Source organism: Leopardus geoffroyi, chromosome B3 (genome assembly GCF_018350155.1).
Source record: "Leopardus geoffroyi isolate Oge1 chromosome B3, O.geoffroyi_Oge1_pat1.0, whole genome shotgun sequence".
NCBI lineage: Eukaryota > Metazoa > Chordata > Mammalia > Carnivora > Felidae > Leopardus > Leopardus geoffroyi.
In genome coordinates, this window is record NC_059337.1 from 106,137,915 (window position 1) to 106,155,026 (window position 17,112).

The 17,112-nt window shown below is 38.2% G+C and overlaps 2 long non-coding RNA genes across 5 annotated transcripts in view; one reads left to right on the top strand and one right to left on the bottom strand.

The window, feature by feature from the left end:
• The window catches only part of LOC123583918, a 179,587-nt gene that overhangs the window by 77,738 nt on the left and 84,737 nt on the right, over positions 1 to 17,112 (top strand). The window lies entirely within an intron of this gene.
• LOC123583919 lies at positions 1,821 to 7,675 on the bottom strand. Its single transcript, XR_006705050.1, has 3 exons — positions 7,311 to 7,675; positions 6,234 to 6,369; positions 1,821 to 2,596 (listed from the first exon to the last, which is right to left on the bottom strand). It is a non-coding gene; the product is annotated as an uncharacterized LOC123583919 (long non-coding RNA).

Genomic DNA, 17,112 nt, shown 5'->3' on the forward strand with positions numbered 1-17,112 from the left:
TTACTAAGTCCAGAAAATGGTTGTGATTACTCACAAATTTCAGTAATGTAATAGTTAGAGGAATCCCCAATAAAGCATAGAAGACACAGAATGTCTGACCCCTAGGAGTTCTGGGAGCAATTGACCCATAACCTGATGGATGATAAAAAACAAATTTATTATCTGCTCAATACTACTACTCCTTGGAACATGCACTTTTGATGTTTTGTTGTCAATGCTTTGTTGTGACTTATAACTTTTAAAAGTATTATCCAGCCATTTTATATCTGGGAATTTCTCCTAGGGAAATGATCAGAAAAGTGTATAAGAATATCACTAAAATATTATTTGACTAAATAATGGAAACTAACATAAGTATCTAACATTAGAAGGCATATGCTGAGTAAAATGGCCCAATAAAATACTTTCCAGTCTTAAAGAATGACATTGTGGAAGTATATTCAATGATATGTGAAATTAATCATATATTGCTGCACACAAAAAAGACTTTTTTGTGGATTCTGCTATAACCACTTATAAAACCTATTTATGGGATAACAAAAATGGAGAATTTTGCTACTTTGCATATAGTTAAACTTGAATATGTCAATCTTGCTACTGACTCTAATTTTAATCTATACATGTTGGTATTTGGTGCCTATAGATAGCACAAAATTTAACATAATTTCATTTCTGTAAGTTGTGGATTTTGGTTGCTCTTGTGAAAGCAGTTGATGAACTAAACAATTTTATTCCTTCTATGCCCATGGCTCTGAAGTTCAATTTTTATTTTATTATTTTATTTTATTTTATTTATTTTTAACGTTTATTCATTTTTGACAGAGAAAGAGCGTGAGCAGGGAGGGGCAGAGAGAAAGGGAGAACCAGAATCTGAAGCAGGCTCCAGGCTATTAGCTGTCAGCACAGAGCCCAACACAAGGCTCAAACCCAAGAACCATGAGATCATGACATGAGTCGAAGTCAGACACAACTGACTGAGCCACCCAGGCACCCTCAATTTTTATTTTCAATGCTACAAAAGAATAGGAATACACTATCAACACACACACACACACACACACACACACACACACACACACACAAGTTGGAGAAGAATGCCATACCAAAGTTTCACAATTTTTCATGGACTTCACACAAAAGCTCCCTTCATTGCCTGTGGTGATATTTTAAACAGCCTGGCAATGTTAAAGTCATTACAACATGAGGAGTTCATGCCCATTTAAAGTCATGTCTGAACTCCTACAAATTCATAGTTCGCCTTAACTCGCATTTGTTTCAAAGAATGTGTCTTAAGAATAAAGGCAAAGTAGGCTTATTGACTGGTTCCAGGACTACAAAATAAGGACTACGTCCATTCTTCAGGCAAGCTGGTACTTTGATTCTGTCTCATCAAGAAGAAAATATGAGAACATCATATGATAGAGAATGGTCAAATGGTTTCACCTCCCTTAACTCCCTGTTAAACAGAACCAGTGAATACGGTTGAACTGCCTGAAGTTAAAATTATTCATCTACTGTGGCCCAGACTGGAATGGCTTAGGGATCAGATGACAAAATTCATGCCCACTGTTGCAAGCAGGCTATAAAGGTGCATACATGAATTGTGTCTTTCCACAGTGTCAGCTTTATTTAATCATAAAGCAAGGCTAACATAATTGTTTTTTTTTTATTTTTTTTTAACGTTTATTCATTTTTGAGAGACAGAGAGAGACAGATCATGAGTGGGGAAGGGGCAGAGATTGAGGGAGACACAGAATTGAAGCAGGCTCCAGGCTCCGAGCTGCCAGCACAGAGCCCGACGTGGGGCTCAAACTCACAAACCGTGAGACCATAACCTGAGCCGAAGTCGGACGCTCAACCGACTGAGCCACCCAGGTGCCCCGCAAGGCTAACATAATTATAAAGCAGGTTCAGTATTCCAAGCCCAATGACATTTCACTACACATTTAACTTAGCTTCTTATGTATCACACAAAGCAGAGCATAAAACAAAGTCACAACAAGGAAGATACAACAAGCGGTAAGAACTTAGTGAAGCAAATGTGGAGTCTGTGCATGAGTGCACAAGTGAGATGAGGGCTCGTTTCAGCCTGGGTCAGCTCTCCGAACATGCTGCTTATTATATTCAAGCAGTGGAAGATCTCTGTTATGTTCAGAGATCAGTCAGGGAGACCTTTCATCAGCAACTGCCTTTCTGATGCAGTCAGATATGGAAGGGTCAGCTTCTGGAGGTCTGACCATTTGCTGCAAAAGTCCTCTTTTTTTGAAGATGCTTAACCAGTCTTAGGCCTTTATGGGCCTCTTCTGGTTCTGCTGTGTCATCAGCCTGTGCTGGTTTAAGCAACATCTCATCTTAGCACCAATGCCCTTGGCTGCCTATGTCCCTGCTTGACATGAGTGACTCCATCTTGCTCTCTATATCCACCAATCAGTTGGACTTCTGTGCGCACCACCAGGCCATACACCAAAGGAAGTGGTCATTCAGACCTTGTTGTTATTATCCTCAGGGCAGAAACCATGGGTCACGGTGACATCCATTCCCAACAGTCTGATCTTATGTGGACCCCTAAAAGTCCGAGATTCTCCCAGTTCTTTTACTGAAATATAATAAGCAAGTAAGAACGGTTTCTAACAAATGTGATTATTTTGCTGGGAATTTGCAGGCATCACATTCTCCATAACTGTAAATGTGCACCCTATTTTTAGTAAAGGAAATATATCTGAGCATGCCATACTGAAAATAACAGTCATTATTAACCTTCTCTAGTCCTAGTCCCATGAGGAGGAAAATTCCACAGCAGTGCCAGAGGTCTCTGGCAGTCTAAACTGGTATTTCCTAGGAGTCTCCTTACGGTCTTTGGCAATGGCTATCTTAAGTTATGCTTATTCTTTTTGTAAACCCTAATAACTCTTAGTTGAAATTAAAATACCCTATAATTGTCTAAAGTTTAGTAGAAACCTATGGTAACTTTTTGTTTTAAAAATCACAAAATTGTCTAGCCAAGTTTGAGCTGAATTCCAGAGAAACTTGTAGACATCTTAGATCTATCAGCAGTCCTGGAAAATGTGCCTGGTTCTTGCTTTGCTACTTATCTCACTAGTATGTTGGAAGACAAGATGGAAATGCCATTGCCAGGACCACCCACTAAAGAGAAAAGACACATCAAATTTGTTATGGAAGTGACAAATGATCTAAAAATACAAATAAAGGGGAGGCTGCATGTATTGATGAAATGTCATCTTAACAATAAAAGCAGATTCTGAATTTGTAGGTTTGAAGGGGTTATGACTTATGCAGACAAAGTTCCATGCATTGGCATTCTAAATTAAAAAAAACTAAATTAAACTAAAAACAAAGCATCTTACTCACCTATTGTGCTTAATATAGATGCCACAAATGAAAAAGAATTCTTAAAATTCCAACTAAAATAATTTCATTTCTTAAGGGGATTATTCCATTTTTTTACAGAAAAGGTCAGTGTCCACAAGTTAAAACCAAAACAAGTAAGCATTAACTTGGTGAAATGTATGAACTTTCCCTTAAAGCAATATGGAAAGAAATACGCCACTGTGGGATTTAGATTCTAGCTTAGGGAAATAAATATAAATATTGTATAATATGTTAGGAGGTGATAAGAGATAAGTAGAGCACAATAAGGTGGGACAAGGGAGATAGTCAGAGAAAGCTTGGGTTGGACTTAGAGGCAGTGAAAAAGTTAGCCAAATATTTGAGAAAAGAACATTCCAAGCAGAGGAAACAACTAGATCAAAGGTAAGAGCCTGGACTACTCTAGAGACATCAAGCACAGTGACTAGAGCAAAGTTGAGGGCAGAGTAATGGAAAAGGAAATAGAGGAAGACCAGTTCACGTAAGACTCAAGAATTTTACCTGAAGGAAATGGGGGGAGTCACTGAAAGTTTTGAGCACAGGTGACTTACCTACCAAAGGAATACCAGACGATCACTTTGGCCGCTGTATTTAGAAGAGAATATAGAGAGCAAAGTCAGAACCAGGAGATCTGTTGGGAGAATACTGCAGAACTCCAGAAGTTCCAGAAGAGACCAAATGGTGGCCCAGTGAGACCAGGTGACAGCAATGTTGGGGGAGGGGAGGGAGGAAAAGCAGTGGGAATCTAATATGTTTCCAAGGCCCAGCCAGTAGGTTTTCCTGAGAGATTAAAACTAAGAGAAAGATCACAGTCAAGGATGATGCGACTCTTCACCTGAGCAACCAAAAGAATGGAGTTGGCACCAACTGAAGTGAGGAAGGTGGTGGTTGGGGTGGGTGGCAGATTTTCCTTTCGAAAGGAAAAGAGTAGGTGCTCATTGTTGGAAATGATGAGCCTGAGTGGTTTGTTGGACATCCAAGTGGAAATTTCAAATAGGCAAGTGGATTTACAGTCTGGAATTTGTGGGAAAGGCTTCAGCTGGAGATAAAAATTGGGGCGTTCTTGGCACATACGTGATATTTACAGCCATGAGAGAGACGAACCACAAAGGAAACAAGTATAAAGAGAAAAGGTCTGAGGACTGCACCCAAGAGCTCTTCAACATTATTGAGAAGAATAGAACCAGCAAAGACAACCAAGAAAAAACAACCTGTAAAACAGGAGGAAAATCAGAATTAGGAGTGTGGTTTCCCAGAAGCCATGTGAAGAAAGTCTGTCAAGAAGGAGAGAGTCACTGTTGGCAAATGATGCCGATAGGCTATGTAAGATAAGGACAGACTGTAAACAAATTTTAATTATGGCCATGTCTCTGAGTGACTCTCTAGGAGGGGTGTGTGTGGATTGCTGGTTGAAATGGTGGACACCAAAATCATTTGTAAATAGTATACAAAGAATGGCATAAAGATGACATTAGGGCTACCTGTAATTTTAAGTAGTGAGATGGGCTCTTTTTTCTTGCCTACTTACCTAAAATTCCCTTAAAATAATGCCAAAAACACACAAAACAAAATAGTAAAACACGGCATTGAAAAGTAAGAATTATAATTAAATCTGAATTGTGAAGTACTGCTAAAAGCCATTAAAGAAATGAAATTGGGGCGCCTGGGTGGCGCAGTCGGTTAAGCGTCCGACTTCAGCCAGGTCACGATCTCGCGGTCCGTGAGTTCGAGCCCCGCGTCGGGCTCTGGGCTGATGGCTCGGAGCCTGGAGCCTGTTTCCGATTCTGTGTCTCCCTCTCTCTCTGCCCCTCCCCCGTTCATGCTCTGTCTCTCTCTGTCCCAAAAATAAATAAACGTTGAAAAAAAAAATTAAAAAAAAAAAAAAAAAAAGAAATGAAATTGATTACTAAAGAAACAGAGACAAAAAGCCCAAATTCAAAAGAAAAATAGACACAATCTGCCATGAGTATGAACACTGCTTTTCACATAAATTTCCCAGAGGTACTTCAAGTTCAGCATTATTCATTAGACATGGGGCAGGCAGATATACACAATAGTTATTAAAGGAAGGAAGGTAGGAAGGGAGAAAGGTAAGGAGGTTTTGTTCCCAACGCTCTCTGTAAGACTTGCATGACTGATGGCAAAACTAGACAACAGCAACATAAAATGATTGCACAACTCTGAATATCCTAAAAACCATTGAATTGTGAACTTTAAGTAAATTGTACCGTATGTGAACAGTATCTCAATCTTTTATTTTTTTAATGTTTATTTATTTTAGAGTGAGAGAGAGACAGAGTGCAAGTGGGGGAGGTGCAGAGAGAGGGAGACACAGAATCTGATGCAGGCTCCAGGCCTTGAGCTGTCAGCATAGAGCCTGATGCAGGGCTTGAACCCACAAGCCGTGAGATCATCACCTGAGCAGAAGTCGGACACCTAAACGACTGAGTCACCCAGGTGCCCCTATAAAGCTTTTTTTTTAAAGAGCGTGTAATGACTTCTGTAATTACCACTAAAATCAAGATTCAGAACTATTGTATCAACAAAACACAAAAATATCCCTCATGCTACCCCTTTATAGTCACATCTACCAAAACAACCCTTATCCCTAGCCTCTGTTAACCACTGATCTGTTTTCCATCTCTATAATACTGGTTAGACAGTTTTTTAAGCATTCCAGATACTTACAGAAGAAAAATTTTCTGTCCTTTCCTAGATTTTCTTAAACTACTAACCATACTTATTTTAATGTCTTTAGATGATGACTCTTTATCAAATTATTGGTCTCTTTCTAATGCCTGTGGTTCCGTTAGTTTCCACTCAGTTGTTTCCATTTTTAATCATACCTCCTAATTTTTCATTGGATGCTGGCCATTGGATATGAAAATATGTAGAGACTCTGGATGATGTTATCTTCCTTAAAAAAGAGGGTTTGAAGTTTTATTTGGCAGGCAGATGGAATACCAGCAGATTTCCTTACTCCTGTTGAGAGTAAATGATATAATTTGTTAGAGCTTGCTGTATTTTCAGTTTTACTTCTAGGGTGTGGTGTTTCTGGGATCTCAACAGACAACTCAGGGTGGTTACCAAGTCCCTCTAACTTGGTGAGCCTTGAACTCCAATTTCTGTCTCCCCAGCAATAGATGGCTGCTAAAGTCTCTACACAGCTCTTTAGAATCACAGATGCTGCTTTCATTTGTTTCTCTAAGGTCTTACTCTGCAAATGCATAACTAAGGAGTTGGCCAACAGCTTGAGAGGAATTCATAGCAGACTTGGAACTTGTGGGCTTTCTCACTTTGAGGAATCCTGCTTTCTGGGATTTTCTTCTCAAATCTCAGCCACTGTTAGAACCCCACATTCTGACTTCTTGTCAGTTCAGCCTAGTAAGGCTGCTGCTTTCTCCTAGGACTTATTACCTATCACCAAGGTAACTGGGAAGTAACTCACAGAGGAAAAGACAAGTAAATGTGGACTTCAGCTCACGTGCTTGCTTTAAATGGTCATTCCCTTTTTGGGACCCACCTGCTTTGCTTATACTCCTGTGTTTTCAGACAGTTAGTTTTGTAATATTTGTTTTGTTTTGCTTTACAATTAGTGTCAATGGAAGAGTTAGTCCAATACTAGTTATTCTTTCCTGACCCTCAGGATATCTTTTAGAGTTCCTGTACCCTTGCTGTATCTGCTCTGTCATTTTTCCTCTTACCTGTATCTATCTTACTCCTTTGTATTCTCTTACTGTTTTCCTTATGTCTCCTAGAAGGGCTTATATCTTTTTTCCCTCTCCAGATGACAGAAAACTAGTGCTATTACTTATGCAAGTTTAGGTAAAACAAACAAGAAGGCATTCTATAAAACCTGTCTACAGCTAGACACATAATTAGCAAATTTATAACTTTCAAAACAAAACCCCTTTATCTCTTACCTGCAAAAAGATTTCAAGCTCTTCTGGAGTTATGTTGGCATAGTTACTCATTAAAGCTTCTCTGGCCTCCAAAAAGGAATTTTTCAATTCCTCCTGAATGTCTGTCTCCAAAGCTTGAAATATCTTCGACCCCATCAAGTAGTAGCCCACAAAAGCAATCAACAATATGTACCTATAGACTGGGAAGCAACCATCTTTATTAAATAGTACAGACCAGTAGAATGAGAGGCACAGGAGGCCAGATTGCTTTAACATAAGATGGCTCCTCCCCCAAAACACAAAACACACAACAAGAAAGATCTCTTTCCCATCTCTTTCCCAGAAAAATGTGATCTCATATTTAAACAATATACAGAAGTAAACAATCCCAAAATATTCACACAAGGCGAAATGAAATTTGAACTCCAGTTGTATCCTGACATAAACTATTCTGGTCTGTGAAAATTTAGGGGGGAAAAATCTGTTTCTGAGGAATGTTAGTCAACTTAAGAATAGAGAGGGGACTTTGTTCAAATATTACCGTTTAATCACTTATACACTGGCATTTAAAGGCAGATGAGTCCAAAATAGTTTATTCTTGGGAAATGTTTCTGTAGGCTCAAAAATATGTACTATTAGTTAGTTTGCCCAATCAAGATGAATTTGAATAGATTATCTACCCTGAGGTCTTTTTCTAGTCCTCATTTCCTATTCTTTTCCTTGCTGCTCAGCATGAGGGAATAAATACTACCTATTGGGGAGGAAAATAACCATTATGTTGATGAAACCTGACTCTAATATGAGACCTGACAATGCAGCCAAATGATGGTCCTATTTCTCAGAGAAATTCTTTGGAGATAGCCTTGGTGTTCATATAGCTGTTCCTATCAGATCAAACCTACCTCACAACCTACCATTGTCTTCCATCAGTGAACCAGATCTTGTGAATCACAAGCCCTTGGCACTGTGGAATAACTTTTGTTATTATCTGATTTACAAACTAAAAATATATTTTGGAAGTGTCACAGGACAATTAGAAACACTTCCTCCAATAGGTACATATTAAAGTCAATATACCAATTGGAGTACATACTTTGAAATAACAAATGCATCAATATAGAAATGATAGATATTCTTGAAAGGACCATAAATCTAATCTCTCTATATACAGATATTTCAACTTATGTTGAAACAATAAAAATTGTAACTTTTTTTCCAGATTTGTGGTATGAATAGATTGTTCGCTAGTGTGTGTTTAAAAAATGGTATTAGAGGGATGCCTGGGTGGCTCAGTAGGTTGAGTATCCGACTTTGGCTCAGGTCATGATCTCACTGTCTGTGAGTTCAGGCCCCATGTTGGGCTCTGTGCTGACAGTTCAGAGCCTGGAGCCTGCTTCAGATTCTGTATCTTCCTCTCTCTCTCTGCCCTTCCCCCACTCATGCTCTGTCTCTCTCCCTCTCTCAAAAATAAAAAATAAAACATTTAAAAAAAATGGTATTAGACTTCAAAAAGAAAAGAGACCCAAGTAAAGTAGGATTTATCAGATCCTATTTTATTTTTATTATACTCTATGAATAAGGAAAAAAGAAAAACATTCTAAGATTCACTGTAAGGGGATGAAAAAGGAAAATGCATCCAGTGATTTGTCAAGAAACATTTATTATACTATTAGGAGGAAACAACCCCCAGGGAAGTCTTCGTCCAGGATCAGTCCCTAACTCACTAGGTGAAGCTTCCACTCAAATAGAATATCTTTAAGCAGTCCTACCTTTAAATGTAAGTTTTTCCTTATAATTTTTCATGGTGTGCTGAGGCAATACTTCTTCAGGATCTGAGTGGTAATGTAACCCTTCTAAGTGATCTCACATCAACACCACAATTATTTCTGGAACCTTGGGAATAGCTAGTTCTACAGATGGTCCCCACCACCACCCCCCCACCTCCTTCGTTGCAGTGGATTAGTTTCCCATGGCTGCTGTAACAAATTACCACAACCTTAGGGGCTTAGAACACAAATTTATGATTATAGTTCTGGAGATCATAAATTCAAAAGGGGTCTCACTGAGCTACAGTCAATGTGTCAAGGGGCTATATTCTTTCTGGAGGCAAAAGGGAGATATCCATTTCCTTGTCTTCTCCAATTTATAGAGGCTGTCTGCATTCCTTGGCTTGCGCCTCTTCCTTCATCTTCAACATCAGCATCTTCAAGGTTCCCTGACTCTGACACTTCTGCCTCTGTCTTTTACTTAAAAGAACGCTTGTGACTATATCGTGCTCACCCTGATAATCCAGAGCAATCCCCCCATCTCAAGGTCAGGTTATTGGCAACCTTAATTCCTCCCTTGCCAAATAAAACAACATATGTATTAAACAAAATAATACAATTAAAAATCTTGGCTCAAGTTAAGGACTAAAAAAAATATAACTATTTTTAGTACCATGTAAACAGCTAGCATAAGGACCAATGTGTAGCAGATGGCCACTAAATTCAAACTATAACTATTAAGAAGTGCCAAGTGTTATTCGTCATAGTAATTATTATGTTTGATATGGGTCCTGTATCACATTCTTCTTAATGTTTCTCACAATTTTACAGTATATGTAGGTATGCAGTGTATGTCTGCTATATGGATTAGTCAGGATTCACTTGGTTAAAACTAACATAAACCCAACTCAAATTTTCTTAAACGAAAATAAGCAATTTATCAGTTCGCACATCTGAAAAATGACGTTGTGGATGACCCCTGGAGCAGGCATTATTGGTACTTGCCCGAGGACCTACCTCTCTGTAGTCAAAGTCTGAGGGTTTGTATCTGACTCTGGGAGCAATCCCAGCCCTTGCAAAGGGTAAGGCCTAAGTGCCAAAGGGTTAATCCCTGCCCTGAAAGCAGCCACAAAACAAAGATACCTGGGGAGCTGGTGAAAAACTTCTCCAGCTTCCTTGCCCCTCAGAGAGGATGACTCTGACACATGTCCAATACTGTCTCTCAAGATCCTCGGTGGGATTGAGCTTCAATTGCCTACAATATTACTATGCTCGAAAATGTATCCTTTATGGTTTTCTTTCATTTTTCAATCTCTTTTCCTCACCCCTTACCAGCATTTCCTGGGTTCATCTTCTGAATAAATTACTTGCTCTCAACTTCACAGCACTGCCCCCAACATTTGGGCAGCAACTATAACCCCCCAGGTATTGCCCTTAGCTGGTGTTATAATCGGGTCTTAATAGGGCATTTTACCAAGTAAGTGTCAGAGTGATGGAGAATGAACTCAGAGGGTTGAGCATCTTATAGAGTCAGAGTTGGAGGAGTGTGAAGATTTAGGAAGTCAAAGAATGATGGAATTCATCCTAATGGTTTCTTAGTTTTATAATCTTCGTAGTATTTCTTAATTTTAGGGGAGGTGGGCAATCAGTTTAATTGTAGTGTCCTTTTTATGACTAGTCTGTTAGGAACCTTGGAAGAATCACATGAATAATGTTGAAGAAGTAGGAGTAGAGATCTTCCCCTAGGAGCTGACAGGCAGTGTATCTTCTTGGGATTGTTTCAAATTCTGTAGACGGGGCCATCACCTACAGCCTGGAAAGTTGTGCATGAATCCAGCATGAACAGCAACCCTGGAATTGCTTTGTGCCACATCTACATCCATATAGAGTCCCTTTCTATAGCCATCTATCAAATCCTGATAAGAATTAAGGCTTGGGAAGGGGTGGTCTCACCAGGAGCACTGTTAATAATAATGAGAAATTGAAGCAGCCTAATCAGTAAAGTGTTAGTTAGTAAATGGAATCTTCTGCAGACTTTTAAGACTGTAGTCAATCTATTTAAGACACAGGAAGAGTCAGAGACATGTAAAATAGAAAAGAAAGGGTATAAAAGCTTTTGCTGGTTTTATATTGACTTCTGTATTTAAATGCATCAGTATGTTTGGGTGTTGGCTCAAAGCAACTCTTTCTAACAAAGTGACAGCAAGACAGAATTCTCATGGCTATGTCCCCTGGTGCCAATCTTTAAAGTAAGAGTCCTTTAAAAACCTTTAGTGCAAGCTTTCTGTAACAAGCCGCCTGTCATCTGTCTAACTCTGGTGAGGATCATACTACCCATGTTAACATAATCATATCTGCTAGACACAGTCTTAGAAAAGATAAATATGATGCTTAAAATTAAATGTAAATGCAAAATGTTGAGTGTTTCTTACCATGTGAAATGAGATATAGCCGGTTCTGCTCTGTGAAATAGGGCTAGGACTTCGGATCACATTTGTACAATTAAGTAATGCAAGAATTTCTGAATTCTTGAGACCAGTGCACCTGTCTGCCAGCCCTGGCTCACCTTCTCAAGTGGACCAAGAGACTGGAAATAGTACCTTAGGTAAGGACTTGGTCTATACATGGCAGGTCTCATTTTGATTGTCTTCTGTGTTTGAATTGGTGACACACACACCTTCCTTGCACCCCCCACCCCCGGCCAAGAAAGCCTCAAGTTTCATTTAAATCATCTATTTTTCTACTCTCTTGAGAATAACAGGTACCCATCCATACTTCAGCTAACCTGTGTGCCTGCATAGTTTGAATCCTCAAAAATAAAAAGTGGTGTGTCAATGATAATTTCAGTTATTCGTTTTTAGGGGTGAACTGAGATTCAAGGGAGCAAATTAATTGGAATTCAATGAATTTCTTACTGTCACTGTATGAGAAAAAGAATGAAGCCCTTGGGGAAAAAATCTTAACTGAGTAGTTGTAGGGAATCTCAGTTGAATCTAAGAGATTGGCCAAAGTTCTTAGGCAAAAAAGAAGTGAAGCTGACCCAACCTGATGCCAAACAGCTGCTTTAAATGTACAATTAAAAGAATGTCAGTTTGTGCAAGATATGACAGACAAGGTTGATTTTTACGTTTCAAAATGAAAGGAGAAAACTTACATGCCTTCATTAGTTCTAGTACACTATTTTTAAAAATGATTTATATTTAACATGTGCATGTTATTATTGTTTGTTTGCTTTTAAAAATAAGTTCTTGAGCTTTCTAAAAGAACTCTAAACTTAGAGCTCTGAACTTGTAGGTTTAATGTAAACCATTTGGGTTTTCAAATGCTCTTCAAAAGTCTCTATGCTTAAAAAATGTTTCTGTTTGGAAAAGATACCTTCCAAGCAACCAATTAAAATATTTGAAATATAAAGCTTCCATTTATAAAAGGATTAAAAACATTTTTGTTTTTCAAACTTGTGTTTGAAAAAATACATGCAACTGTTTTTTCATGAAAAATGAAAAAATATATATAACATTTCTCAGTTTCAAGATAAATCCCTAATCAGTACATCTAGGATGTTATTACAAATTAAATTGTATTTTAACTTATACTTTGGTTTCTCAACAAAAATTTATGCAAAAAAATTAATTCCTATGCATTTAACAACTGTAGCATGGCAAAATACACTAAGATGTAATCTTTACATACATAAATTGGAATATAGGTTCAGCTGTATATTCCAGGGGTCTAAAACAGTAGTGTATTGACTAAGTTAGTTAGAAGTTTATTTTTCTCTAACTCACCAGACTGGAAGTAAATGGTGCCATGCTGGTTTAAGAGATCTGCTCCATGAAGTCCCTCAGGGACCTAGAGACCCAGGGTCTCATGTAGGTGCAAAGGAGGTAGGGACTTGGTGAAAATTCAAGATGTCTACCATAGAGGAAGAAGAGAATGGGGACTGGGGATAGCTAACAAGCAGTTTCTTTCACAGACCTGTTTTGCCACCCAAATATCCAACTGCACATGACTTACCATCCCTCTTCCTATAGGAGATGTTCCCAAAGTCCCGTCCAGTTATATCCTCAAGTTCCAAGTCTGTGATCTGTTGGTGAATGGCACTTCTCTCCATTATGTGGCTTTTTTGGTCTGATCACCTACAGTTGAAGGGAAAGATCTTTTCCCACCAGCAGTGATAGATTCAGAACAAAAAAGGGAAAAAGAGGAAATATACCACAGTCACTGTTTCCAAATCCTTCTAGTCAGAGATAGTGAAGACCCCCTGTCCTGGTGAGGGAGCAAGTTCCTGATTTAGCTCTGAGAGGCACTCCCTACTGTCTGTGACTCTTGGCTATGGAAGGGGATTCCTTGCCCATCAGCCCTGTGGCCACATTTGAAGGCATTGAAGAGTAAACGTTTCCTGGGAACTGCAGAACTTGTTTGTGCAATCTGCTAATGCTGGGGCACGTTTACAAATCCAGAGGTTGCTTAGAGAGACTAATACATATGAAATTATAAGTTCATATTAATACTTCCAATTCCAATTATCTCTTCATCTCCTTGCCCCATTTTAATTTTGTACCATCTTTATCTCAGTCAGAGTCTGTTTCTCCTACTTTGTGATTTATCTACTACTTTTGACTAATAGAAATATCAATAAAGACATAGCCCCAGAAAAGGACATTAAAAGGAAAATGTTGCCTGCCTTAATGTTTAAAGTGTACTTGTACACAAAGAGAAATAGGCAAAAGACATGAACAGAAATTTGCCCAAAACATTATAAATGGCCAGTGAACTAATGGAACCTATGTCACTGCACTATCCTTTTCTTAATGTTTGTTTATTTTTGAGAGAGAGAGAAAGAGCAGTAGCAGAGGAGGTGCAGAGAGAGAGAGAGAGACAGAGGATCCGAAGTGAGCTCTGTGCTGACAGCAGTGGGGCTCGAACTCATGAACTGCGATATCATGACCTGAGCCGAAGTCAGACACTTAGCAAACTGAGCCACCCAGGCACCCCTGTCACTGCACTATTTTGAAAAGATAAGATGTGTGATTATCATAGCAGTTGGCCACATACTAAGTCCTAAATAAATGTTGTGATAATGATTATCATGACGATTATTCTGAGGTATACCATTGACACTGAACAAAGTGATGGTGTACCATTTCTCATGTTTTGGATTAGACAGTTTTGAAAAAATTGTATTTAATATAATGGTAACACATGATGTTGGTGACAGTTTTCGGAAAGCAACTATTCTCATACACTTTCTGTGGGATATAAATTATTATTTTTTGGAGGGCAACTTAACAATATAGATCAAAAACTTTAAAGTTTTTCAAATTCTTACTCAGCAATTGCATTTCAAGGCAATTATCTTAAGAGTATAATCAAATAAATGTGACCAGATTTATGTACAGGAATGCTTGCAGGCCAAGAAACAAACAAAAAAGAGCCAAAAAAAAAAAACCCCTAAATATCTATCTATAAAGAATTGGCTAAATGAATCATGATGCATCCAGCCTGTTTTAATTTTCTTTAGTCTCCCTGAATGGTTCAACTATTTTAAGCAATTTTTACCACCAGATATTTAAAAATAAAAAATAATTCTAATTCTTGGATATAAGAGCAAAATAAGTGACATGTCCACTCCAGCCCCAAACTCTCTCACCCTTGTCCTAGAAAAAGACTTTCATTGGTCCAGATATACTTCCTTCAGAATAGAAGTGTTTTACTCCTCCTGCTCATGGATCATCTGCATAAGTCCGCAAGATTTCCAATATAGAATGATCTAGAAAGAAAACGTTGGGCAGAATTTCATTCAGGCAAAATAAAGGTAATACTGACTGCAACAGCTTCAGTGTGTCCAGAGCATAGAGCATTTATAGTGTCTCTCCAGATTTCTGTCCACCAGAATAGCTTGTTATCACAGCTGAGGGCTGTTATGTCGGGAGAGGCAGAGGTAATTTCTCTCTTTGGTCTATATTTCACTTTAAGACTCAGAAAGACAAGAGCAGGTCAAACTAACATTGGCTCAACTGTTTTATCTGACATAAGGAGATAAGTCTCATAAATGAGAATATTCTTCTACCTGGGTCCAGTTGACCTTCACCAAATTATCTTTTAATTCATGAGAATTTCTATTCTCTCTTAGCTCTGAATATTAGTATGGCCCTGGTTGTGGTATTTATACAAGAGGAAAACCATCTGTAGAAGAAAGTTCCCACTTGCAGACAGAATCCTCTTCACCATCATAATCCCAAACCTTAAGTTAGATCATCACAATCAGAATATTAAAAATTGTCACCACACCATAAAACAGAATCCTTCACAGACATTGAAAGAGATGGTGTAGATCCATATTTGCTGATGTACAACAAATACATCTGGCAAATGTTTAAGTTAAACTGCAAACAACTATGTATGGTATTATAACATTTTTTTTTCTCTTTTAAAAATTTTATTGAGGTATAACTAACATATTACATTACTTTCAGTATATAACATGATTCGATATTTGTATATATTGCAAAATGATCACCACAATAAGCTGTGTTAAATCTGTCACCACACATAGTTATAAAATTGTGTTTTGTTCTGATGAGAACTTTTAAGATCTATTTTCTCAGCAACTTTCAAATAGGTAGTACAGAATTATTAACTACAGTTACCATGATATATATTACATCCCCATGACTTATTCATTTTTTTTCTATTGCATTTTCTTTTTTTCTTTTTTTTTAATATATGAAATTTATTGTCAAATTGGTTTCCATACAACACCCAGTGCTCATCCCAAAAGGTGCCCTCCTCAATACCCATCACCCACCCTCCCCTCCCTCCCACCCCCCATCAACCCTCAGTTTGCTTTTAACAGTCTCTTATGCTTTGGCTCTCTCCCACTCTAACCTCTTTTTTTTTTTTCCTTCCCCTCCCCCATGGGTTTCTATTAAGTTTCTCAGGATCCACATAAGAGTGAAACCATATGGTATCTGTCTTTCTCTGTATGGCTTATTTCACTTAGCATCACACTCTCCACTTCCATCCACGTTGCTACAAAAGGCCATATTTCATTTTTTCTCATTGCCACATAGTATTCCATTGTGTATATAAACCACAATTTCTTTATCCATTCATCAGTTGATGGACATTTAGGCTCTTTCCATAATTTGGCTCTTGTTGAGAGTGCTGCTATAAACATTGGGGTACAAGTGCCCCTATGCATCAGTACTCCTGTATCCCTTGGATAAATTCCTAGCAGTGCTATTGCTGGGTCATAGGGTAGGTCTATTTTTAATTTTCTGAGGAACCTCCACACTGCTTTCCAGAGAGGCTGCACCAATTTGCATTCCCACCAACAGTGCAAGAGGGTTCCCGTTTCTCCACATCCTCTCCAGAATCTATAGTCTCCTGATTTGTTCATTTTGGCCACTCTGACTGGCGTGAGGTGATATCTGAGTGTGGTTTTGATTTGTATTTCCCTGATAAGGAGCGACGTTGAACATCTTTTCATGTGCCTGTTGGCCAACCGGATGTCTTCTTTAGAGAATGGTATTATAACATTTTTATGGAGACTTTCAAAGGACATATGACAAAATACTAACAATATTTATCTAGGATATTCCTTAAGGTAATTATTTTTATTGCTATTCGTATAATCATTGTATTTTTAATCTTGTTTTATTTTACAATTAGCAAAGATTTTTTCTAATCTTAATCATTCTGGCTTTTATTATACCATTTCATCTCATTTTATAGCAAATTTTATAGCGAATTTTATTCCTTTATTTGAAAAAAAAATAACAACTGTTAGGTCCCATTTTATCAGCTCGGAGGTCCAAAATAAGTCCACATCTCCTTTTAAGGTTCCAACGCAATGTTTTGATTCTACATCTTCCCTTAGAAAAATTGTCTCTTCTTAGCAGGGAGACAGCTTCAATGACAATACCATATGTTCATGGAATACTCTTTTTAGTTTATAGCATTAGGCCAGAGCTAGAAGATATCCTGGGTCAAGGCAGGTTTCTGTCTTCATCCTACCGTGACCAACACATCAGTCCTCTTTGACCATCATTGTG